The sequence below is a fragment of the Pan troglodytes genome, chromosome 8 (assembly GCF_028858775.2).
Source record: "Pan troglodytes isolate AG18354 chromosome 8, NHGRI_mPanTro3-v2.0_pri, whole genome shotgun sequence".
NCBI lineage: Eukaryota > Metazoa > Chordata > Mammalia > Primates > Hominidae > Pan > Pan troglodytes.
Genome location: NC_072406.2, coordinates 86,647,041 through 86,673,354, shown reverse-complemented (window position 1 = coordinate 86,673,354; position 26,314 = coordinate 86,647,041). Strand labels below are relative to the sequence as shown.

Below are 26,314 nucleotides of genomic sequence, written 5' to 3'. Positions count from 1 at the left end.
CAAAATGAGGATAATTTAAAAATTAGTACATTTGATTGTGTATCCATACAAATCTATAAAGTGTGGAGCTTATATAAGTTGTTCTTATTTTTATTATAGTAAAGCCTACACATTTCCTTTTTTGAGTATACTGCCACTAATCATTGTTGAAAATTTCAGAGATTAAAGTCACATTTAAAAAGTGTTAAACTCTTAATACTCTATGGCAGAAAGTAAATCAGAAATGTGTTTTATTACTTGTTCACGAAAAATCCTGGAGCTATGCAAGTTATAACCACAAAGTACATCTGGTAGTCCAATAGGGAAATGTTCACCCACAATTAACTTGCCATGAGAAATTCTTAAAAACACCTGAATATTACAGATGACTTGAACCTTTGGTAAAAATAAGAAAGAAAAATAAATTAAAAAACAACAAAAACCAAAGGGAAAAAATCACCTGAATATATTTCTAATTATCACATTTCTGGAGCAAAATAAAGCTCCCATTTATAAATTTCCTAATACAGATCCAAAGGATTGTGTTTTTATATCAATTTACAAATTCATGGCTTCAATGTTTAAATGAAAAAGAAAGCTTGTATGCTTAATCTCATTTCTTCCCACTACATTCATATGTGTCAATCAATTAGAGACAGACTTCCAAAATTCAGAAAAAGCAAATCATTGAGCTCTGAAGGCAGCACCACAAAGCCTCATTCCATAAATTTAGTACTACAGAAGCTGTAGGTGAGTAGAATAAATGCCTATTTTCATGTTCTAGCTAATGAAATAATCCGAGTTTAGATAAAATTCTAGGCTACTCTGAAAATTCAAAATTCATTTATTTAAAAGATCTTTCATATTTTTGTTAATCAAGCCTATTTTCTCTGTTGCAAATTTACTAAAATAACTGTTATTTGTTCAAGGGAGGTATATCTTTCTTCTAGTCATGCATTATTATACATGGCTTAATTTCTGTGTAATTTTGTGTACATCATATCTATACACCGAGAAGTTATAGTTTGTCTAACATGAGCAAACACAACAGGCAAGTGAAAATTGAAATGTTTCATCAATGTATCCACTGTTTTTCAAGCCCACTTTCCCAAAATACCAAATACAGGAAAAAGTGAGCAAATAATTATTAATGTAATCATTATTTTTACATTGAGTTCTGCTACTATTCTATCAAAAAATACAAATTTTGTTTTCTTTCACTTTCTGGTATTTTGTTCCTTCATTTTAGGATGATTTTGTTCTATCATTCACTTCTTTGTAAAAAGAGAATGAATTACATCCATTTATGCCAAATTCTTTATCCCACTGAATCTTTTGACAGATGGAATGAAATACTCAAATAGTCACTTTAGTAGCTTAGCTACATATATGCTTTCCCACCTCCACCTTTCTTTCTGAATTGCTGGCAGAAGTGGATCAGGTGTGATGAAAATGAACCACAAATGTGGATGTCACTTTAGAAAGATAGGTTTCATTTCCAACTTTTTAGTCACATTTCAAAGAATATAAATTATTCTCATCTTTCATCATTAGCATTTTCCAAAATATAATCATTTAATACGGGCTACCAGTGCTCCCTAGGAAAGAACTCAGCAAATTGTTCCACTGGAACCCTGCTTTTATCATACCTTTGGGAAAAAGTGGAAAAGTAAATACACTGCTTTGCATTTTGTTACCTACTTTGCAGACAATTTTACTGGCTAAAATAACAAGGCAATGTTTATCTTTCTAGTAATAAAATCACTAAAAAGCAATCAGGGCAGAATACTTTTTGCTCTCTCCCTCTCCTCACAGCAAAATCTCTGCATGTCATCACTTGACTAGATATTATAAAATCAGAACAACTTGAAAAAAAATCATGAAATAAAAACTATTGTTTTATTTTTTTCATAGAATCCCAGGCCAAATTCATCTAACTACAAAAAAAAAAAAAAAAAAGGCAGCAGAGCCACAATTTTTATAAATTTTAAAAGCATGAAAACCAGAAAGGAAGCTCAGTTGTATTGTTTTTCCTTGGGCATTTTTCTAATATTTAATTAAGAAATGGAAAGATAGCAGGAAATAGAGCAATTTATATATATTAACAGACCAAGGGCCTACAGATAAGATAGGAAGGTAAAAAGATAGTATAGTTAATTAATTAATCTTTAAGCCATTTATCTAATAAATCTTTAATTCCCCAACAAATATTTGTACTCAGTAGGATAAAACTACAGCTGCTTTCTTTCATATTCAAAGAAAAGCTATTAATATGCCTTGTTCTACAGAAAAGCTATTAATATGTCTTGTTCACTGGAAGATAAAGCAGAGAATTTTTATAAAGATTTTTAAACAAAATAACTAAACATTAACTTCAAATACATAAAAACAGGAACATTAAAAATCAGTTTACTGTTCCTTATTCAATTAAATGATGTATTTCAAATATTCTGGTTTTCTTATTATTCTCAGAGGTGATTTATTACAAAATTAAATTTGGATCTCTTCTGTATGCTGTTTTTAATTAATTCATCAAGCAGTATTTATTATCTTTTTAATGCAAGGCAATAAAACATTGAAGAGCAGACAAAACTGCATAATTCTTACCCTCAAAGAGTTTACAATCTAGTGGAGGAACAGAGAGAGACGAAATAGAAAATGACTTTCTCCAATTTAGAAATTGGGGCTGTATTGCTGTATTGATTCTTTTATTTGAGAAAAAGTCTCACTCTGTCACACAGGCTGAAGTGCAGAGGTACGATCACAGATCACTGCAGCTTCCACCTCTAGATTCAAGTGATCCTCCACCTGAGCTTCCCAAGTAGCTAGGACTGCAGGCACATGCCACCATGTCCGGCTAATTTTTATTTTTTTAATTTTTTGTGGAGACAGAGTTTTTCGCTATGTTGCCCAGGCTGGTCTCAAACTCCTGGCCTCAACTGACCTCCCACCTCAGCCTCCTGAAGTGCTGGGATTACAGATGTGAGACAATGTGCCTGGCCCTGAGTCTTAATATTAATTTAGATACAGTGATTTCGACTCCAAGTATAATCAGATCTGAATACATATAACAGATCACACTTCAATGCAGATAGCTTTTAAGTTACGTTTTTGCTCATTCCTTAATCAACCTAAACAACAAACCATTGTTGAACTTTTTCAATTACTGTGCCAGGCCATGGCAATACAAGGATAAATAACACACGATACCAGCTTTTAGAAAGCTCACAGTCTAGTATTCTCGAGATCATCATTTCTTACTCTCTTAGTCACCACACATACTCCTGCCTCAATCTAAAGCATATGCATCATCCATGTTCCACTTCTTCTAACAATGCTTAATCAATGAATTCAGGGAAAATGCTTGAAACAACTTTAAGATGTTAAGATTTGAAAAAAACATTAAGATACCTTTGTTTCCTTTATAATCTTGGCAAAATACTAGGCACTAAACAGATTCTCAAAAATTAAAAATAAAAAGATATAATAGGCACAATACACAAAAATAATGACCAAAATGCCCTGAACTTTCTATTTCTTTTTTCAAAAAACTTTATCCCAAGATGGTTTTTTTGAGGTGACAACTTGACTAGGCTACAGACTCTAGTTATTCAATCAAATTCCAATCTAGGTGTTGCTATACAGGTATTTTTCAGATGTAATTAAAACTCCCAGTCAGTTGACTTCTATTACTGGAGTATCCTGGATAATCTGGAGGGGCCTGATTCAATTGGTTGAAAGTAAAAGCCTGCACATTGTGCACATGTACCCTAAAACTTAAAGTATAATAATAATAAAATTAAAAAAAAAAAGCATGGCTTAAGTTTCCTTGACAGAGAGAATAAATTCCACCTATGAATGACAGCTTCTGCCCATGCCTAAGAAGTTCAAGGCTTTCTCCCCTTCCTGGTTGCCTGCCCTATGGTTTTGGACTACTTAGCCAGTCTCCACAATGACATAGGCCAATTCCTCGAAATTGATCAACCAACAAATAAATCTTATTCTCACTCTATCTTCCCTAATGGGTCTGTTTCTGTGGCTGAATCCTATTAATACAATCTCATTATTTCAAATTATATAATTATTATACTAATACATTTTGAAAGAATGTGTGCCTCTGCTTTTTAATTTGAAAAGTGGGCATTTTTTAAAAAAAAGGCAGTATACTATCTGTTATGGGATGAGAGGGAAAAAAAGAAAGCCAGTATATATTATTGTATGTGTATAAATAACATGTATACACAAGTATACATCTTGTATATAAGCGAGAACTGGTATAAACCTAAATAGGAATTCCTAACAATTCTTGGCCTAAATGTCAGCTTTCAATTAAAGAAGCCCAGATGTAGAAAAAAGCAGTCTGTCAACATTTTACTTTAGTTTTTTGTGTAGCCAGAGTTCTTCATTAAGCATTGAGGAGTGTCATAAAGGAAAAAGAGAACATGGCTTAATGTAAAAGTCACTTATCTTCCTGGGGCAAGGTTAGAGTCTAGAAAGTCTACATAAAAGATGAAATTGCATGTAATAAATACTTATTATATACAAGATACTATATGTATATATGCATATATATATACACATATATACATGCTGCTTCATTTAATCCTCATAACAATCTAATGAGGTAAAAATGATTCTTATTGCATAGATGGGAAAGTTGAGGCTTACAGTTGTCCAAGATCATACAGCTAACAGGTGGCATAATCAGCACTGGGAACACTCCCATCCTTTTTAAGAGATGGAGTGGAGGGAAGTATTCACTAGGTTGCCCCGGCTGGACTTGAACTCCTGGGCTCAAGAGACCTTCCCACTTCACCCTCCCAAGTAGCTGGGATTAAACCTAACTCTTTTATTTATTTTTTTGAGACAGAGTCTCACTCTGTTGCCTAGGCTGGAGTGCAGTGGCGTGATCTCGGCTCACTGCAGCCTCTGCCTCCAGGGTTCAAGCAATTCTCCTGCCTCAACCTTCCAAATAGCTGAGATTACAGGCATGCATCACCATGTCTGGCTAATTTTTTGTATTTTTAGTAGAGATGGGGTTTCACCACATTGGCCAGACTGGTCTCGAACTCCTGACCTCAGGTGATCCACCCCCCTCAGCCTCCCAAAATGCTGGGATTACAGGCGTGATACACCACACCCAGCCAAACCTAAATCTTAAGCTCCAACTTTTTCTTTTGTACTTTGTACTCTTAGAGGGAAATGACTCCTTAACAGTATATACATTATTCATTGAGAATTTACTATGTGTCAGACCACTTTATTAAGCATTTTTTGGTGCTTTTTTAATTGACTTCTTATCATTTTTTGAGGTAAGTGCTATCATGATCTCCATTTTACAGATGAGAAAACTAAGATAGGAAATTGACAAAGAGTAGTAGATTATTAGCGAAGCCTTCAGAATTATCTTAACTCAGTACCCTGGTATTAGAGAGTAGTCTATAGTGAAGGGGATCAGAGTATGACACCCTCAAATATGCCACTTCAGCATAAGGATTATTTTGAACTACAGGCAATTAAAACAGCAAACATAGGAGGAGCTCTCTGCCCTCCCCTTTACTTCCTAAAAATAGGGCATAAATTTCCCTTTTGTAAAGGAAATTCATATTTGTAATGGCGTCCTCCTCTCCAGTACCAGGAAGAGAAGAAGCAGACTCTTCTCACTTGACTCTGCCTAATAAACCTTATTTACCTTACTAAACAACCCTTATTTACCACTCATTTCTTAGTCACCTATCATTAATGCCCACCCTCACCCCACCAGAAGTCTAAACCCCCATTTTGTCTAGTCTCTTCTCCATACTTTATCACTCTTTCTTAAAATGATATGTAAGCCCCTTGGTCTCATTGGTTTTTTGGGGTTTTCAATTCTTTTCTGTGAGGCTTCTCACGTGCATACAAAATAATCCTTTTATCCTCCTAATTTTTTGTCAGTTTAATTTGCAAGCACCAACTACTGAATATAAGAGGGTAGAGGAAAAGTTTTTCCTCCTATAGTACCTGCTCTACGTAGTGGAGAGATGTTTAAGTAAATATAGCAAATAGTACAGCAGATATCAAAATATATTTGACAAAAACTATTACTGGAGAGTAGAAGATTTAAAATGCTTTGGGTAAAGCATTATAAAAACAAAACAACCCCCCAAAGCCTCCTAAGTGAAAATCAATGAATGAGAACCATGCAGTGATTTATAGACTAATAATATATTTTGGATTTTAAAATCAATGTTAACAGTTTGCTCAAAATCACTGTACTATCTAAATAAGAGGAAATACAATTGATGGAACTAGTTTACATGTCTTTTTAACATATTTCCAAGCTCTAAAACCAATAAGAAATGAGAATAGTTGAAGATATTTGTCTCCTATATTTCATTCACTGTATGTACATGGGAATCATTAGCATAAAGGAATAAAATCAAATGTACAATTATCCACCTTCTCACTATTCTTTCAAATTAGTCTTACATCACAATACTTCTTAAAAGGATTTTATGGTTCCCAGCTGCTTATTGTATACAGTTTATACTCCTAAGCATGGAATATAAGGTTCTTCTGACCCCATCCTATCTTCTTTCCTATCGTCGTCTCTCACTATTCTTCCACAGGCAACCTAGTTTAGTATTTCACAATTTGATCCATAGGAGAGGTTAATAAGCTCTCTTTGAAAAATGGCTTGACTGGAAAATAGGTTTTTTAAAGTTGCATATCATATCTCCCTCTTGGAAATCCAAAATGAACATCAGTGTATTAAGGTGGAGAGGGGGAAGGTTGGAAGGGTTCCTGAAAGAGTAAATTAAACAAGGGTTACACAATTAGTGACAAGATTGCCCCCTCTCCTCCAACAAAAAGGGTCAAATAATTAGAATAAGTAAAGAGATAAATTATCAGTCTTAAATCAGTATGAAAGAAAAAATTAAAGCCCTTTAAAGTATATACTATTCATTTCAGCATTCAACTAGCAGAATCTATTCCCAATTTATTTATTGGGTTTTAGCTAACCAACTGTTTATTTTTTCCCAACTATTTAAATGTAATAAAAATATGTTTAAGCTGTAGCTTCAATTAATTCTGAATCACTACTGAAGTAATTAAAATCAAAATATTATAACATCCATTTATGTATTTAAATTTAAATAGCTCATTTAAAAAGAGTTAGATTCATGATAGAAATTCAATGTGTGAACAGCAATTCTTTTCAAAGGGGAAAACAGTTATAACTGTTTCATTTATACTTGATGTTTTCCATTAGCCTTTCTTAGATTTCTCAGTAAACAATTACTTGCACTCACTTTATGATTTAGGTAAGGCTCAACAGCCACTTCCTTTAAATAAGGAAGCCAAGGTTAAGAGAGGTTAAATGCCTCAGTGCAGATCAGAGGTTGAACTACCTATATAATTGTGGGGTTTTCAGGAAATACTTTACTCTTTCCTTCAAGCAGGTGTAAATATACTACCACATTTGTTATTACAGACATTCCAAGTAGCTTCTTTTACATTTCAACCACTTCTCTTCACTTAAAGGCACTTAAAAAGTATTATATAACAGTAAAGGAATATATAAAGGAATGAGTATAAAAGTATGTTATAAGGAATGTAGGAATTACTATTAATAACATCAGATACAATTTATTGCTCCATTAAATAAAAATGATATAATAATTGCCACTTAGTTATAAATGGAAAAATCCTTCATTTGAGGAATGAATAATAAGAAACATAAGGTGTTAATACTGAAATTAATTATAGGAACATTAATGACATTCACACTTGTTATTAACATGTTAATCACTAAGAACTCAAGATATGTCAAGCTAAGGGCAGCTGATTTTAACAGAAGGTCTTTTCAACAGAGGCTGTATATAATGTCTATAAATTTTGTTTGAGAATAGGGCGAGAAAATTTTTTTTGGTAAGAAATCTGGGCAAGTATGTAAAAATAAGTGTGCATGTAATGAATTAATTCTTTATTAAAATATTGAATAAACTATTTACAACCCATTGTTTATATTTGTTTTTCTAAATTAGTTATTATGACATTAAAGAAATAAATTCTACCATGTTTTTATTCTCAATGCCTTCTTACTGCTTCTTTTCTAACCTACACCTTTAATCTTCTGCATGTATGTGCCACTAAAATCAGATGTTGTGAAAATTATTATACTGTCACAGGAAAAATGGATTTTGTGATTTCTGGTGGGAAATAAAGCAGTCAGACAAATGAACCATTACGGGAAAAAAAATCTTATCTTTTAGGAAAAGTAATGGATCAAGATATTAATGACCATCACCCCTGAACTCACTGCTAGATGCTAAAGAAAAAGAATTTAAACTCCTTAACTCTGAAATAAAAAGAAATGGCTTTGTTAAAAGATCAAACCCTCTTTTCCCACATTATAAATTATATGTTTACACTATACTTATAAGAAAGATAAGCTGTCAGAGAGAAGCTGCCTTAGAGTATACTCCCCCAACCCCTTGCTACAAAATAGTGTCTATCCATGTTTACTTATTTAAATAAACACTTCAAAATACTCTAGAGAAGTAGGAACATTTAACTTGTAACAAGGAAGGCTACAGAAAAATTTAAAGATATTTACTCTTTCAAGAAAAAAGTTCACATTCGTGAAAAGATCAGTATAAAACAGGAGATGGGCAAGTCTACTTACTCCCAAGTATGTGTTTAATAGAAAACAGACAACTCTGCCCCATTAAAATCCAAAACCTTGGGTCAGGATCTAGCCCTAGGAAAGACTTTTCTTCCTCTCTCGCTGCAGGTACTGGGTTTCCTACCTAATTAAGCCTTTATGAAAGAGTAATAATCAATTAGCCAGCATTTGCACAGGATATTAATTTCTGTGGAGAAATGCATTTTGCAAATACAGTTTGGACATATTACTCATTTGGGCATAGTGGATGGTCTGACTGATGAAGCACCATAGAGTTAATACTCTGAACAGGTAGGCCAGTTGCATATACCTGAAATGGAGGGACAGGAGATAGAACTGGTGATCTATAAAGCTCTGGTATGATTCTTTCTCACTGGCTTACTAACACATGAGTTTTATTCTAAATATATAATGTATTTATCCAATAGGGGTTACAGTGGAGTGAATAATACTATCACAGTGTTTGATTAAAATAAGAAATAAAATAGCAATAATAACACTTTTACATTATATATTTCTTCAAGAGGTTACATGCCCCCATCTAAATTCATGCCTTTCATATTATAATGTACGTTTAAATATTAATCTCCTTGGATGCTTTGTTGTTAGGTGTGCCAAGTGGTCACAGTAGTCTAAAAGTTTTGTTAATACCATCTATTTTTTAAAATAAAAGCTTTATTGAGATCTAATTCTCATATAAATTGCATTTAAAGCATACAATTCAGTGATTTTTAGTATATTGACGGAGATGTGTAACCATCACCACATTCAATTTTAGATTAGTTGTCTAACTCCCAAAGAAATCCTGTATCTATTAGGAGTGTAGCATTGTCCCACAACACTTTCAGCCTAAGACAACCACCAATATACCTTCTGTCTTTATTGATTTACCTATTTAAGACTTTTCATGAATGAGATCATACAATAGACAGCCTTTTATAAATGGCTTCTTTCACTTAGCACAATGTTTTAAAGATTTATCTATGTTGCAGCATGGATGAAAGTACTTCATCCTGCTTATTACTAAATAATATTTCACTGTGTGGATATAATACATTTTTCTTTCAATTTTCTTGAGTTATAACTGACAAAAACTACATTTATTCACAGTATAAAATATGATGTTTTGATATATGTGTATGTTGTGAAATGACACCACTATCAAGCCAATTAACATATCCATGAACTTACAAATTTATCTTTTTGTGTGTGTGGTAGAAGACTTAAGAGCTACTTTCTTAACAAATTTCAAGTATACAATACATAATTATAAACTATAGTTACCATGTTTTACATTAGGTCTCCAGAACGTATTCATCCTATAACTAAAAGTTTACACCCCACGACCAAAATCTCCCCATCATTCCACTACCCTTCTTCCCTCCCCCAACCACACTTTCTACCCTGTTTCTATGAGGTTGACTTTTTAAGATTTCATATATAAATGAGATCACACAGTATCTATATTTTTGTGTCTGGCCTATTTCACTTAGCATAATGTCCTGCAGGTTCACCTATGTTGTTGCAAATGGCAGGATTTCCTTCTTTTTTAAGGTTGAACAGTACTCCACTGTTTATATATACATATACTTTCTTTATCCATTCATCTGTTGACAGACCCCTAGGGTATTTCCCTATTTTGACTATTGTGAATAATGCAGCTGAACACAGGAGTACAAATATCTCTTCAACATACTGATTTCATTTCCGTTTATTTAATTATTTATTTATTTCTTTAGAGATAGAGTCTCACTCTGTCGCCCAGGCTGGAGTGCAGTGGCATGTTCTCAGCTCACTGCAACCTCCACCTCCTGGGTGTGAGCGATTCTCCTGCCGCAGCCTCCCAAGTAGCTGGGATTACAGGCATGTGCTACCACGCCCAGCTAATTTTTATATTTTTAGTACAGATGGGGTTTCATCATGTTGGCCAGGCCAGTCTCCAACTCCTGTCCTCAAGTGATCCGCCCACTTCGGCCTTCCACAGTGCTGGGATTACGGGCATGAGCCACCATGCCCGGCCGATTTCCTTTAGATTTATATCCAAAAATGAGACTGTTGGATTATATAGTAGCTCTGTTTTTAAAGGAACTTTCGTATTGTTTTTCATAATCTCTGTGCCAATTTACATTCCCGCTATCAAGGGATCCCTTTTTTCCACATGATTTTGACTTTTTGATAACAGTCACAAATTTAAGGTAGTATTTCATTGTGAGGGAGAGGAAAGTGGGGGTGGGGGAGTAATTTTTTTTTTCTTTTTTTAAAGAGACAGGGTCTTCCTATGTTGCCTAGGCTGGCCTTGAACCCCTGGGCTCAACTGATCCTCCTATCTCAGTCTCCTAAGTAGCTGGCACTACAGGTATGCACCACCACCACTGAACCCAGCTTCACTGTGGTCTTTTGATTTGTATTTCTTTGATGATTAGGGACACTGCACACGTTTTCATATACCTGGGTCATTTGTATGTCTTCTATGGAAAATGTCTATTCAGGTCCTGGGCTCATTTTTTAATCGGGTTTTCTGCTATTGAGTTGTATGAGTTCCTTACATATTTTGGATAATTAATCTTTTATCATATATGGGGTTTACAAATATTTTCTCCCATTCTGTGAGTTGCCTTTTCTTTTGTTGTCTCCTTTGCTGTGCAGAAACTTTTTGGTTTGATATAGATACACTTGTTTAATTTTGCTTTTGCTGCCTGTGCTTTTAGTGTCATACATAAAAAGTCATTGCAAGACCAGTGTCATGGAGCTTTTCTAATATGTTTTCTTCTGAGTTTTAAGGTCTCAGGTTTTATGTTTAAATCTTTAATCTGTTTTGAGTTCATTTTTGTGTCTCATGTAAAATAACAATCTAATTTTATTTATCCATTCAGCAGTTGATGAACATTTCAGTCATTTCTACCTTTTGACTATTATAAATAATGCTGCCATAAACATTTATATACACATTTTTGTGTAAACACAGGTTTTCATTTTTCTTTGGTATATATCTAAAAGTGGAATTGCTGGGTCATATGGTAACTCTGTGTTTAGCCTTTTGAGGAACTGCCAATATTTCCACCAGTGGTGCATGAGGGTTCCAAGTTCTCCACATCCTTGTCAACACTTGGTATTATGTCTTCTTGATTATAGACATCCTAGTGGGTGTTAAGATAAAGCTCACATGGTTATGCCACTGTCTGACGGCTAAGATTAGCATCTTTTCAAGTGCTTATTAAAACTCCTTGCTTTGTGTATATGTATTTTCATAAAGTGGAGGTAAGGTCCTGAGTTCATAAAAACTAAGGTGGTGTTCATAAAATACTAAGGTGGTGAAATTACAGTTAGCTTGTTACTTTTTGGAACTTAGCTGAGGAGACCTTCACATATACTAAGGACTCATCACTCTTGTTTATATTACAATAGATCTTATTCTTCCTAGAAGATGGGTAGTTCACTAAAGACAGCACCCATGTTTTCTTCATCTTTGTATCGGTCACATTGCTTCACAGGATACGTATAGTAGGCAGACTCAATGAACGATGGTTAAATAAGTAAGTTTAACATCTGATGTCATATTACCTTTATAATGCCTCCCTAAGATATACAATGGAAGAATACTATTCAACCCTCTTTGGAAAAATGATAAGCATATACAATTATGCGCTGAATTGGTAGGGCCATTTGAAAACTCCAAATTTTCCAATCCCAAGTTTAGTTCTCAGTGTGCCTTTGACTAGGCCAGAGATTTTTCATGTTTAGATGATCTAAGTTTTAAAACATTAACATCTATAATAAAACAATATCTTTATTTTTATTTATGAACATAATGGTAGATCATTTATTTTAAACAAATAATGAGATATCTCATTAGGGTATGATAAAGCCTAACTTAATTTATTAATTGTAAAATAAGCATTCAGTGGAATCTTCTGTTCTTTTCAAGTATAAAAGGCACAACTGGGAATAACCTTATTTCTATAATCCTACAGTATGGGCTATGAATATAGGCTCTGGTATTAGAGGACCTGAGTTCCAGCCCAAATCTGTCACTTATCAGCCAGGTGAATTTTAGCCAATTATTTAACCTCTCTAACCTTGAGTTCCTGCATTTTTCAAATGGATAACAGAATTTAACTCAGAAGGCTACTGAGAGAACTAAATATGCAATGTATTACTATGTGGTAAGCTATTATTATTCAAGGAAATATTGTAAATATGTCCAATATGGAATCAATTTTCAAATAAAAAATTATTTAAACAATACTAAGCCACTAGGATTAGTCTAAATGCCTTAGCTTAGAGAGGAACCAGGAAATAGGGATAGGAAAAATATATTATAGCTTTTGAATTATTTATTATTTGTATGTACTATATATTTAAAATAATCAACTAAGTTTAATTATTAACTATTAAGAGAAATACCTTATTATAAGAAAACTATTTCTACATTATAAGTTGTAAGGAGAAATTATATAGCCTAATAACAGGGGCTTCTAAAATGAAGCATATATGCCTACTAGAAATTATGTTAGTCTATATGTTAAAATTAAACCAAGTTTGTTTATAAGGAAAATCTGTGATTATTTCAAATTGAGACAATAATTTAAACATTAAAATAACATAAAATGATTTAACATTAGATATTTAATTATATGTGATATCCCTAGAATGTTTGCTTGATTTATCGTATATTATAAAATGTATATTCAGGAAAATATTTGCTGATTTAACTAATCATTTTCAATATAAAGGTGAACTTTCTTTTGGAAGCCAAGACAGATTATAATCCATTAATATATCTTTCAACAAAAAGGATGAAATCTTCCACTGGGTAGGCTGATAAACTCTTTTGTGTCAAAACTAAGCCTCTTTATCATGATAACCCAGAATAATGGTCGGCTGCTCTAGGCACTTTATCTACTTTACAGATGAAAAATCAGTTCTACTTTCATGGAATTAGATTAATGCCATAACAGGAAATACTTCTGGGGCTGAACTTGCTTCATGTCTTCAAAGCTGCCTGTAAATTTAAAGTACTTCCTGAACTCAAAAGATAAGACAGGAGAAGGAAAAAGAAAAACAGTACAGTGACCCTTTTACTGAAGGAAAATATTGCTTCCTGAAAAAGATGTTGAAAGCTACTTGCTAAGGGCATTATGCTCTAGAAAGCCTAGGGCAAGTCTGTTTCAGTGGAACATAAGGGTTCTGGTCATATATCAGACAGTTGCTATAAATCTGTTCCTTCTATAATCCTTTTTGATAAACTTTCTTTAAGTCTTCCCAGTGAAAGCTAAAGTAATAACTTTCTCACCTTTTAGTACACACAGAATTGCTTACTCTTTTACATATGACATTTTATGAAGGATTACAGTTTTACACATTTGGAAAAACGCTGACTACAAACTCTAGAATTAAATTTTGGTTCAGAATGTAGATAAAGGCAGCCAATTCAGTTGACACCTTATCAGGTAGTCTAACGTAAAAAATAGGCCACATTATCTAGAACATATAAAAGAGTTTTTTGAATGGTGATGATACTGAAGATGATATATGTAATAGATAATTAGGAGGAAAAGAATATTAACTGTCTGTATGCATTGAAACATATCCATATAAAATCAGAGATGAAAATAAAACTAATGATTATACAACCTAAAAAGAGGGGGTAAAGGAGGAAATGAACCCACCATGAAAACAATAAAGAAAATTTAGAGAGAGAACACCATCAATGAATTTATACATATCGGGTTGCTTACAACATGCTCATCACTATAGAGTATACAAAATAATAATATTCAACAGATGCATACTGAGCACAATAAATACCAGGCACTATGCTGGTTGCCAGAGGTAATATGGTTATTAAGAGAGGCAAGGCCGGGCGCAGTGGCTCATGCCTGTAATCCCAGTACTTTGGGAGGCTGAGGCGGATGGATCACGAGGTCAGGAGTTCGAGACCACTCTGGCTAACACGGTAAAACCCCGTCTCTCTAAAGATAAAAAAAAAAATTAGCCGGATGTGGTGACAGGCACCTGTAATCCCAGCTACTTGGGAGGCTGAGGCAGGAGAATTGCTTGAACTCAGGAGGTGGAGGTTGCAGTGAGCCGAGATGGCGTCATTGCACTCCAGCCTGGGTGACAGGGGAGACTGTCTCAAAAAAAAAAAAAAGAGAGAGAGAGGCAAGGACCTTACCTTCTTATTAGCTGGCATTCTAGGAGGATTTAAACAAGTTAATTACAAATGGAGATAACTGCAACAAAGGAGACAAGCATGGTTATATAAGGTGGGGGTTGGGGGTTGGAGGGATATTATGACAACAGCTCATGGAGGAACAGGGAAAGCTACTTTAGATAGCTAACCAGAAAATGACTCTCTAAGAGGATGGCATTTGAGTTGAATGTTGAAGGTTATACATGAGTCAGCCCTTAGAAAACAGTGAAGAGCATTCCAGGAAGGAGGAGTAAGAGTGAAGGACTTTCGAAGGAAAAGGGCTTGGTTGTTAAAGGAATAATCAATGAGAAAGAACTAGAATAAGATGATATTAGACAGGTAGGAGGAAAGCCATGTAAGACATGTAGGGCTTTATACACCATGGCAGAAAGTTTGGAGTTTATTCTATGAGCAATCATTGGCAGCCATGAGAGGGATTTAAACATCAAAATGTTTTATGCTGGTTTGCATTTTTAAAAGGCCAGTCCAGCTATTCTGTGGAGAATGGTTTGAAAGGGTTAAAAAGTAGAAGGAGATCAGTCAGGAGACTATAGCAGTAGGGCAGGAGAAAAATACTAATGGTCTGTAATAGAATGGTAATTGCTGATAAAAGAAGAGTAAATGGGTTCCAGATATAAAGATAGGGAGTTATTGAAGGAAAAGAAAAAATCAAGGATGACTCCTAGGGTTTGGCTAGGGCACATGAGTCAAACCCTGCAGTGGTACCATATACAGAGATGTATTAAACATAAGAGAAACAGGATTGACACTGTATATTAAGAAGTCTATTTGCATATAATAATCAAAATAACCAGTTGGTCATTAAGTTTGGAGATCAGAAAAGAGGTATGTGCTAAAAATATACATTTGGAAATAGTTTTTTGGATGGTACTTTTGGCCATGAATCTAACTAAGAAACCTATGACAATAAATACAAAAATACCAAAAATATATAAACAAATTAGAGAACTTCAGATTTTGTCAAACTTTTATTGGTCCAAATTTCTTAGAATTGTTTATGATTAAACATTGTTTTTCACTTATAATATTGCTTCTATCTTTTCTTTTTTCACTTGCTTAGTGTTATGACCACTTTGATTATTTTGTTAATTTTATTTAAAAAGGCTTTAGATTTAATTCTATTTTCTTGTTTTCTATTTCATTACCTTCTGTTTTTGCATTTATCACTACCTGTCCTCCTTTATTTTTCTTAGTGGATTCCTTAAGATTTTCTATATGCAAAATGTCATCTACAAATAAGAGTAGTTTCACTTCTTTCCAACCTTAATGCCATTTCTATTTATTGCTTATTTGCTGTGGCTACTATAATTTTCAGTAGAAATTTGATTACCCCTAGATCCTGAGATTGTCTCCTATGTTTTTCATAAAAGTTTCATCGTTTTACATTTAAGGCTGTGATCCATTTACTCGATTTTTGTATCAGGTCAAGGTTCACTTTTTGGTCTTTTGGCCACTTTTCACTTTTGACGTCATGTTGCCACAGCAACATTTTGAAAAGGCTATCTTTTCACCAATTAGTTGGCTTTATACCTTTGTCAAAAATCAGTTAAGCATATTATAGGGGCATTTTAATAATTTTTAACTAGAATTTTTTGTTATTTTCTCATCAGTTGCCCTAAGGGTTACAATATACATCTTAATTTATGATAATCTACTGAAGAGTCATGGAAACTTTTTTTTTTTTTTTGGAGACAGTAAATGAAGACTAAGAGGATGAAGACCTTTATGATGATTCAATTCCACTTAATGAATAGTAAATATATTTTCTATTCCTTATGATTTCCAGGCTGGAGCGTAGTGGCATGATCTTGGCTCACTGCAACCTCCGCCTCCCAGGTTCAAGTGATTCTCCTGCCTCAGCCTCCCAAGTAGCTAGGACTACAAGCATTTAAAGAGTTTATTATATTAATCTTCTTATTTACCATTCTGGTTTTCTTCATTTCATCTTGTGAATTTAGTTTACCATCTGGTGTCCTTTTCTTACTCACTCCAATAGAGCTTTGTTGCCATGCACCTCCTTTCTGCTGTTATCATCATATACATTACATTCTAATAAGTCATAGGGCCAAAATACAATTATACACAAATTGCTGTATGCATTTGCTTTTAAATGAGTTGAGAGAATAGTGAAGAAATATGTCATTATACTGTCTTTTGTAATTACTTACATAATTACCTTTATTGATGCTCTTTGTTTTTTGTGTATAGATTTAAATTGCTATCTGTTGTCATTTAATTTCAGCTTAAAGAATTTTCTTTAGTATTTCTTGGTAAGGCAGATGTTCCAGCAATGAACACTCTTAGACTTGCTTATCTAGGAAAATATTTCATTTTATTTTTGACATATTTTTGCTGGACATAAGGCTATTTGCTGATGATTTTTTTCTTTCAGCACTTTAAATATGTTATCTCATTACCTTCTGGCTTCATTGGTACCGGTGAGAAGTAAGCTGTTAATTTTGTGTTCCCCTGTTGTGATTTGCTGAGTTTAAGATTTTCCTTTTGTCCTTGTCAAATAGTCAAGATTTTGCTATTATGAGGCCAGGTGTGCATCTCTTTGCATTTATCGTACTTGGTGTTCAAAGAGCTTCCTAGATGTATAAACAAATGTTTTTCAATAAATTTGGGCTGTTTTTTGCCATTTTTTCTTCAAGTATTTTTTTCTGCCTTTATTTTCAGACATAATAGTAGTTATAGCATAGAACTGGGCATGAAAATATCTCCCCATTTACTAACCACATGACTGTGGATAACACACAACATTTTTTGTGTCTCAATTTTCTTACATGTAAAGGGGGATGAATTATACCAACCATATGTCACCTAATTCATTGGATTACTGTGAGGCTCAAGTTACATAATATCTAATTTAAAAACTAAACATTAAATAAATGTAAATGTATTTTTCCAAGGATAAAGTCTTCATCTATAAACCTTTGATCTCAATTCCATCTAGCAGTTATCACTCTTCCACACTGCATTATCAGTCTTCTGTTCTATCATATCTTCCTTAGACAATATACAAACTCAAATCTCTTATATCTTTAAGCAAACCTTCCCTCTCACCCAACAGTCTTCACTCGATGTAATGTGCCTACTACTACCATCTTTCTGGTGGTATAGTGATTCTTAAACTCTCTGAGGTGAAGGCCAAGTTATTTTTTATCCTCTAGTCCAACATAGACCCATATATAGTGCTACTGTGCATAACTAGTTTACAGATTATATATAAACAACTCACGACAGGTGCTCTCCAACATTCAAAGTCGTCCATTCCCTGTTCAATGAGAAATCTGATGATCGTGCACCAGGATGTTGGCAGTGTTAAACAAAATGTATAGGATCCCATTAGTTTGGACTAAGCTCCTGCACTAGGCCCACCAGACCAAACCAAAATGGAGTCACTCAAGCTGAAGTTTCACATCACTAAGCTAAAACATAGTTGTTTATCTTACTTTCCAAGAAATCAGGAGAAACAGATAATAGCCAGATCCCCAAACAGACCAGTTTTAGCTGGTATAAGGAAGTCCCCTCTGCTTTAACCTTTATAAGAAAAGTAATTTTGGAAATACCAATCCACATTTTGTTTTCTGTTTTTGCTTTCCTCAGCCCTTTTCTGTCTATAAAGTCAACTTCCTCTGCTCAGCTTACTGGAATATTCATTCTATTTAATAGAATGAGGTTGTTGTCCGATTTTAGAATTGCAAATAAAAACCAATTAACATCTTTAAATTTGTTGTAATTTTGTATTTGCTGGAAGGGGGTGTAAACTTGTTAAACACTTTCCAAATAGTCTCAAATTTTATATTTCATTCATTACAGACTAAGATCAAATAGTTCTCAGACTACACTTTTCTCTAATAATTTTTTTCCTATCACCAGTGGTGTAATCAAAATCCATCAGTCATTTTAGACAGCGATGACCTCCTATCTTTCATAACCATCCTTTTCTGTCTCTTCTGTTGATACTAATTTCTTTCTTCACTATTTAGGAAGAATTCCTTAAGATGTTATTTTTGGCATTCTTCCTGTATTCCAAACTCATTATATATATATAAAATCATTTCTCCCTCTGGATTTACTAAATGAGCCATGATTCTCTCAAGTCATGTAAAAGGGTAACCTCTACCTCATTTTACTTCACCACACACAAATATTCATTTCCAAGGGCTTTTGCATCCTTTCCTACTTTCTTACTTATATCAGCCTCAACCTAGACTAATATAACACCTTTCTAATTAATGTATCTGTAACTAATCTTCCTCACCTCCAATTTAAAGACACATGGTCAAATTAACGTATCCAGCATAGTTTTGATCATAGTAATTCCCTGTGTACTCAAAGTACTTCGTTTTAGCAATCCATACCAGTTTCAAATTTTAACACTGTTACTCTCATATGAATCAACTTTGACAAGTCAACAATTCCTTTAATATAGCTGGCAACTGTAAACATTGGTAAATAGTTACTGAATGACTGACTTAAATGATTATTGGATTCAAATAATTTTGAAAATAAAAAAATCACTCTATACTGTTTATATCATGACTATATACCTTTATATTACTATCCTTACTTTACAAAAATTATCCCATAACCAATGCTATTTTCACATGTCTAATAATACTGCTGCTAGTTTTACTGTTGGATGAACTACATTCTAGCCTCCCGCTGCTACTGAGAAATGCATTAAAGTAGGTCACATGGTTTTCTTCATGTCAACAAATGATGGCTCAATTAGGCAGATAAGTATCTACAGCCCTCAGCAGAATCTTCAGTCCATTCTTAGCAGTTTAGAAAAGCACTTTGGTTAGCATTAGAGCCAAGGAAAGGAACACTTGTAATTCTTTAAGCATTCAATTAAATTTTTTAAATTCAAGACTGGCTATTGAATGTTTCCAAACAAACAGTGTGGAAGTAGACATTCATCATGAATGAGCACTCTAAAATCTGGTGTGTATGTAAATTTCTTAATGAATGAGATTATGACATTTCTGATACACTGTTTGCAGTATAAACACTTATGGATGATCCATTTTGGTAATTTTGTCATCAACAGATGATTCTATGTTGGTTTGCTAATTAATGGGCAGTGTGTGCATGCATAGAGCCAAAGGCATTTCCAACTAAAAGATACATAGAGCTACTGCTGAGTCACTTAGTAAAGTAAAGCCTTCCAGTTCATGAAAGGAAATCTCAGGAATGCAAAGTAAAAAAGAAAAATCATGAAGCAAAAAGGTTCCAGAATAGACAAATACCTAAATATTTAGACATCAGTTTATCTACTCTTTTCTAAAAATTCAATCTACTGAATTAGATTTTTCCCACCCTAAGAAATTAGAAGGAATTTAAAAAGGAAGTTGAAGATGACACACCACCAGCTCCAGGTCTAGTAAAATTATTAAAATGTATATATAAGTACTCAAAATATATAACAATTTGAGTAACTTAAAATAAAAGCAAATACATGTATACACTTGAAGAGACTCATAGAATAGTCCTATAAGTAACAGACGTTATAGATGATGATCGCGTGTCATGAAGAAAATTGAATTGTATTCATGGAACTGATGAAGAAAGAAAGAACTACATCAATATTTGGAAGAGGAAAATTTAAAGAAGGGTTCACTTCAGCAATAAATGATTATAGATAAATGATACATTCCTAAACTAAGTTTCAATAATACTAACAGCAGTGCTAAATTTATCTAAATGAAAAAAATACTATCACCATTTATTTCTATTGCCAATACAAGGATGATCAATGTGAGATATCCCTCAATAGCATGGAAATAACAGATATTAATACTGCCTTTTAGCCAACCATCAAACCACTAAGTAGGATCAGATATGGAATATGGCCTGTCTGAATATATTAACAAATCTACAAAAGGATTATGTTGGGGGTTAGGGTAGTGTTGGTGCATTATGAAAGAGAAACAAAAGCAAATGTTTGTGCTACTTTTATTTTAAATAAAAATAAAAATTCTGTTGCTCAGGCTGGAGTGCAGTGGTGCAACCATGGATCACTGCAGGCTTGACCTCCTGGGCTCAAGGGATCCTCCCACCTCAGCGTCTCGAGTAGCTGGGACCTCAGGCACAAGCCACCATGTCTAAATATTATTATTATTATTTTGGTAGAGACAGGGACTTGTTATGTTGACCAGGCTCGTCTTAAATTCTTGGTCTCAGGGATCCTCCCGCCTTGGCCTCCTAAAGTGCTGGAATTATAAGCATGAGCCACTGCATCTGGCCAACACTACTTATTAAAGAAGAGCTCAGGAAGCCTTTTGTCTATGGAATTTAATTTTTTCAGGTCCCTACTAAAGAGATAAATGTATCTTATTGATTGACTGAGATAAGAGTCTTGCTCTGTTGTCCAGGCTGGAGTGAAATGTATCTTACTGATTGATTGATTGATTGGAGACAGAGTCTTGCTCTGTTGCCCAGGCTGGAGCACAGTGGCACAATCTAGGCTCACTGCAACCTCCGCCTCCCAGTTTCAAGCAATTATCGTGCCTCAGCCTCCCGAGCAACTGAGATTACAGGTGCCAGCTACCACGCCTGGCTAATTTTCGTAGTTTTAGTGGAGATAAGATTTCACCATGTTGGGCATGCTGGTCTCAAACTCCTGACCTCAAGTGATCTGCCCACCTCGGCCTCCCAAAGTGTTGGGATTACAGGCGTGAGCCACCATGCCCGGCCTCAGATGCATTTAAAGACTGATTTATTCAAGTCCCCTTATCCTGATTCTGCAGTCGCCATTACATTCCAATGCAAGTTTGCCTAAAGAAACAGATATGCGGATTAAGCAGACACAAACATTTGGGCCCATGTGATAACTACATTTCCTACTATAAATAAATAAGGCAATCTATTGGTTTCTGTAATCATTCTCTTGGAACCTGGTAAATGGAATCATTCTCGCCTCCTTTCCTTTTCTCATATCCAACTGTCAGCCCATCAGAAAAATTTTTGTGAGCTCTTCTTCAAAACATATCTAGAATCTGAACCATCTTTAACACTTCCACCATAAGTCTAAGCTACCATCATCTCTCACATGGGCAGCCTCTTAATAGTTCCCCATGCTTCAACACTTGCCCAACCACCATCTATTTTCTACATAGCAGCCACATCTTATAGACCTGGCTCATAGCTGCCTTGTAGAACTCATCTCCTTCCAGCCGCCTTGCTCTGTCTCAAACACTCTAGGCATATTTCCTTCTCAAGGCCTCTGTGCTTGTTCCCTCTGCTTGAAATGTGCTTTCCCCAAACAGCTGTATGGCTTTTTTCTTCACTTCCTTCAGGCCTCTTCTGAATGTCAACTTAACCATCAAGTCATTCTCTACTATTTATTCCCTACTATATATCGAGAGGTGGTAGAATGTAAGAATTAAAAGCTTAGAGGCAGTCTAAAGTAATGAAAATTGATGTTCCTTTTAAAAAATAATTTTTTATTTTTATAAAATGAGATGGGGTCTTGCTACGTTGACCAGGCTGGTCATGAACTTCTGGCCTCAAGCAATTCTCTCATCTCGGCCTCCTAAAATGCTGGGATTACAGATGTGAGCCATTACGCCCAGCCAAAAATTGGTGTTCATACAAAAACTTATGTGCAAATATTCACAGCAGCTTTATCTGTAATAGCTCCAAACTGGAAACAACCAAGATGTCTTTCAATAGGTGAACAGAGGGAAGTGGGTGGGCAACATGAAGGATCATTGTGGTGACAGATATATTTGGAGCCTTGACTATATCAGTGTCAATATGATGGTTATGATATGGTTCTATAGTTTTGCAAGAAGTTACCCCAAGAGAAACTGAGTAAAAAGTACATGAGATCTCTCTGTATTATATTACAACTGCATGTGAATCTACAAATTATGTCAAAATAAAAAAAATTAATTAAAAAAAGCTTGGACACAAGCCAGTCTGATGGATTCAAAATCCTGGGTCTGCTACTTTTAGCTGTGAAACCTGGAGAAAGTTAACACCTCTGTGCCTCTGTTTCTTCATCAATAAAATAGAGGTAATAATAGTACCAATCTAATAAGGTTGTTTGAGGTAAAGGAATTACTATATGTAAAGATCTTAGAATGGTATGTGGCCCAGAGTAAGTATCATATGAGTATTAGCTATTATTGTTAATAATTTTAGAGAATAATGTCTACTATATTGTCTATTTTAACATATGCTCCCGATTCACAGTATAACACTATCTGGTACATAATAGGCACTGGATAAATATTTGTTGAATGAAAACATGAAAGCTCCTGATAGATGAATTTGCTTTTAGTGTACTGATAGAATCACTCTTCTGGATATCCAAGTTTGAGAGTATCACTAGTCAAACATTTTTTCCTTTTATATTTGTATAACTGATTATGGTATACCATAAACATTTTCTATGTTAGACAGTTCCTGCTCCTCTTCTGGTCATGAAAACTTTCTTAGCTCAAAGTCTATTAATATTATACCTAACTTGATTGAAAGAACTGATAGATATTTTTAAAATCTCTTTCTTCCCTACTCCCACAACAGATATGAATTATGGTAATAAGACCACTTGACTAAAGAATATGCAAGTGTCTGCAAATAATTCTAACCATCTTTTTCATGCATATAAAAATTGCTCAGAATTAATTCTTAAAATTGGGATAGTTTGTTGCAAGTTATAACTTCAGTGTATTAAACTACTATCGTGTTGAATCTCAAATTGATCCTAGGTAACATAATTTAATGTTGTAAGAGACATAAAGTCAATGCAATAATGCATTTCATAATCAGCACAAAATCAGTTCCCTGATTGAATAGTTTGAATAATATTCAACTAAGAAGATTTGCTAAGTGTCTTTTATGACTCTCCACTATTAGTCTACTTTAAGATGTTTTTCCCTGCAAGTTCTCTGTAACTTCAGGACAATTTATCTAAACTTTTCCATTGGCAATCATTTCAATGTACAAAAAGTTCCAAAAATAAAAACACAGAAAATACCTTTATCCATTTTCATCTGTTGCCACATTTTTACCTCATTTTCTTTATCATCTATGTTCAGTTGTATTCTTTTTTTTTCTGTATGTATGCATAATATTCTCTTGTGATTGAGTTGAGATGCATTCTGGGCCAGAAACTGCATAGATGATGTTGTGTACTTCTCAGGGACAGATAAACACATAAGGAGGCAAACAATGTTCATTTGACTCTCACTGGAGGTGATACTTGTGATCACCCTGTCAATGTGTTGTCTGATTTCTCCACTGCATTGTTGCTGTTTTTCTCTTCTCCCATACAACATTTCAAGACCATGTAAATATTCTGTTCTTCATCAACATGTCTGTCCTCTTAGATGTTACAACCATTGATGATTTTTGCCTGATCTAATCTTTAACATGATGACTGCAAAATGAGGTTTCCTTGTTTTGTTTTTTCCCAACTCTAGCACAACCTCCACATTTGCTGGTCAACTTTCAGCATGCCACTGTAAGTAAAATATCTTCATTTTCTATCCATCCACCCATTAGTGATTGGAATGGTCTTATAAAGTTCTTTATTTCCAACAGCTTATAATTCATTACTGTATTTAATTATTTGATGCTCAAATTGTCCTAGATTTGACCAGTGGGGAACTCTTCAAGCTAGATTCTGTATACTTAACAAACAACTTATCTTACTTTTTAGCATTTCCTTACTTTTTGGCATTACAACATGTTCTAGGTTCATCTTGTACCTACCCTGCCCCAGACTGAAGCCAGTAATTTGAGTGAAGAGCTTTAGTTTTAGTAGGCATTAGGGACTGAACTGTGCTCCTCAAAAAGTCATAATCAGGTACTAACCCTGTGAATGTGAGCTTATTTAGAAACAGGGTCTTTGAAGTTAAGATAAAGTCACAGTGAATTAGAGTGGGCCCTAATGAGTGGATTACTCTGATAAAAAGAGTAAAATTTGGACAGGTAAACATAGGGTGAATGTCATATGACAATGAAGGCAGGAATTGAAGTTATAATGTCACAAACCATCAAGCTCCAAGGATTATGCACAACCACCAGAAGCTAGGAGAGAGGTATGGATAGGTTCTCCCTCTGCCTCCCCAAGAAGGAACCAACCCCACAAACACCTTCGGTTTGGAGCTCTGGCTGCCTGAACTATGAAAGAATAAATTCCTGTAAGTTTACGGTAATTTATTACAGCAGCCTTAGGAAACTAACAGTGGGAAATAACGCTACGTGTGTCACTACTATTGTGACTTCGCTCCTTTGCTCTTTCAGCAATAGAGCTAAGAAATATATGAATGTCTCTTCACACACACACACACACATACATATACATATACAAAAATACATGCACACACATCAACAGATACATACACACACAGAAATGTCCATATGTACACAGACACCTCCAATCCAATTCCTCTACACAGAATTCTTACCTGTCTTCCTCCTGTCTATATGTTTGTCCCTTCTTCCACAGTGAGAACCCAGGCTCACTCATTTGCTCAAAATAGTCTCTGATTTAGTTTGCCCATACCATTAAAATAAACCTATAGGCCGGGCACGGTGGCTCACACCTGTAATCCCAGCACTTTGGGAAGCCAAGGCAGGTGGATCACAAGGTCAGGAGATCGAGACCATCCTGGCTAACACGGTGAAACCCCGTCTCTACTAAAAATACAAAAAATTAGCCAGGCGTGGTGGTGGGCACCTATAGTCCCAGCTACTCGGGAAGCTGAGGCAGGAGAATGGCGTGAACCCAGGAGGTGGAGCTTGCAGTGAGCCGAGATCACGCCACTGCACTCCAACCTGGGCGACAGAGCCAGACTCCACCTCAAAAAAATAAAATAAAATAAAATAAACCTACAAAAGTGAGTTCAGGATTTGTTTGCAATTCTTCATTTCTCTCCCACCCACCCCAAGCTAAGGACATATAGTTGAATCTGGTGTTCATAAATTAGTCCTCCCTTCTTCCTTCATTTCTTTCTTCTTTATCCCCCTTCAGTATGGATATAGTATTCATTTTACTTTAAAATTAAGTTTATCAATGAGAACACATGGACACAGGGAAGGGAACATAACACACAGGGGCCTGTTGAGGCTTGGGGGGTTAGGGGAGGGATAGCATTAGGTGAAATACCTAATGTAGGTGATAGTTGATGGGTGCAGCAAACCACCATGGCACATGTATACCTATGTAACAAACCTGTACATTCTGCACATGTATCCCAGAACTTAAAGTATAATAATAAAAAAAATAAGAAAAAAAAATGAATTAAGTTCACTTGTTTGTTTACAATTTTAGGTCCCTGTCCCAGTGATATCATTTTTATTTAACTGTTGGAATATGTTGGACATTAACATGCTTTCAAAAGTTGAAACTATGCCAAGAAAGTATACCCCAATATCCAAGTCTCACTCCCTCCCACATCCCTTCCACATCACTCTCCCTTCTACCTCTT

The 26,314-nt window shown here is 34.6% G+C and overlaps 1 protein-coding gene across 11 annotated transcripts in view; it reads right to left on the bottom strand.

Annotated features, from left to right (window-relative positions):
* The window catches only part of ADK (adenosine kinase), a 558,353-nt gene that overhangs the window by 256,959 nt on the left and 275,080 nt on the right, over positions 1–26,314 (bottom strand). The gene's annotated exons all lie outside the window — the stretch shown is intronic.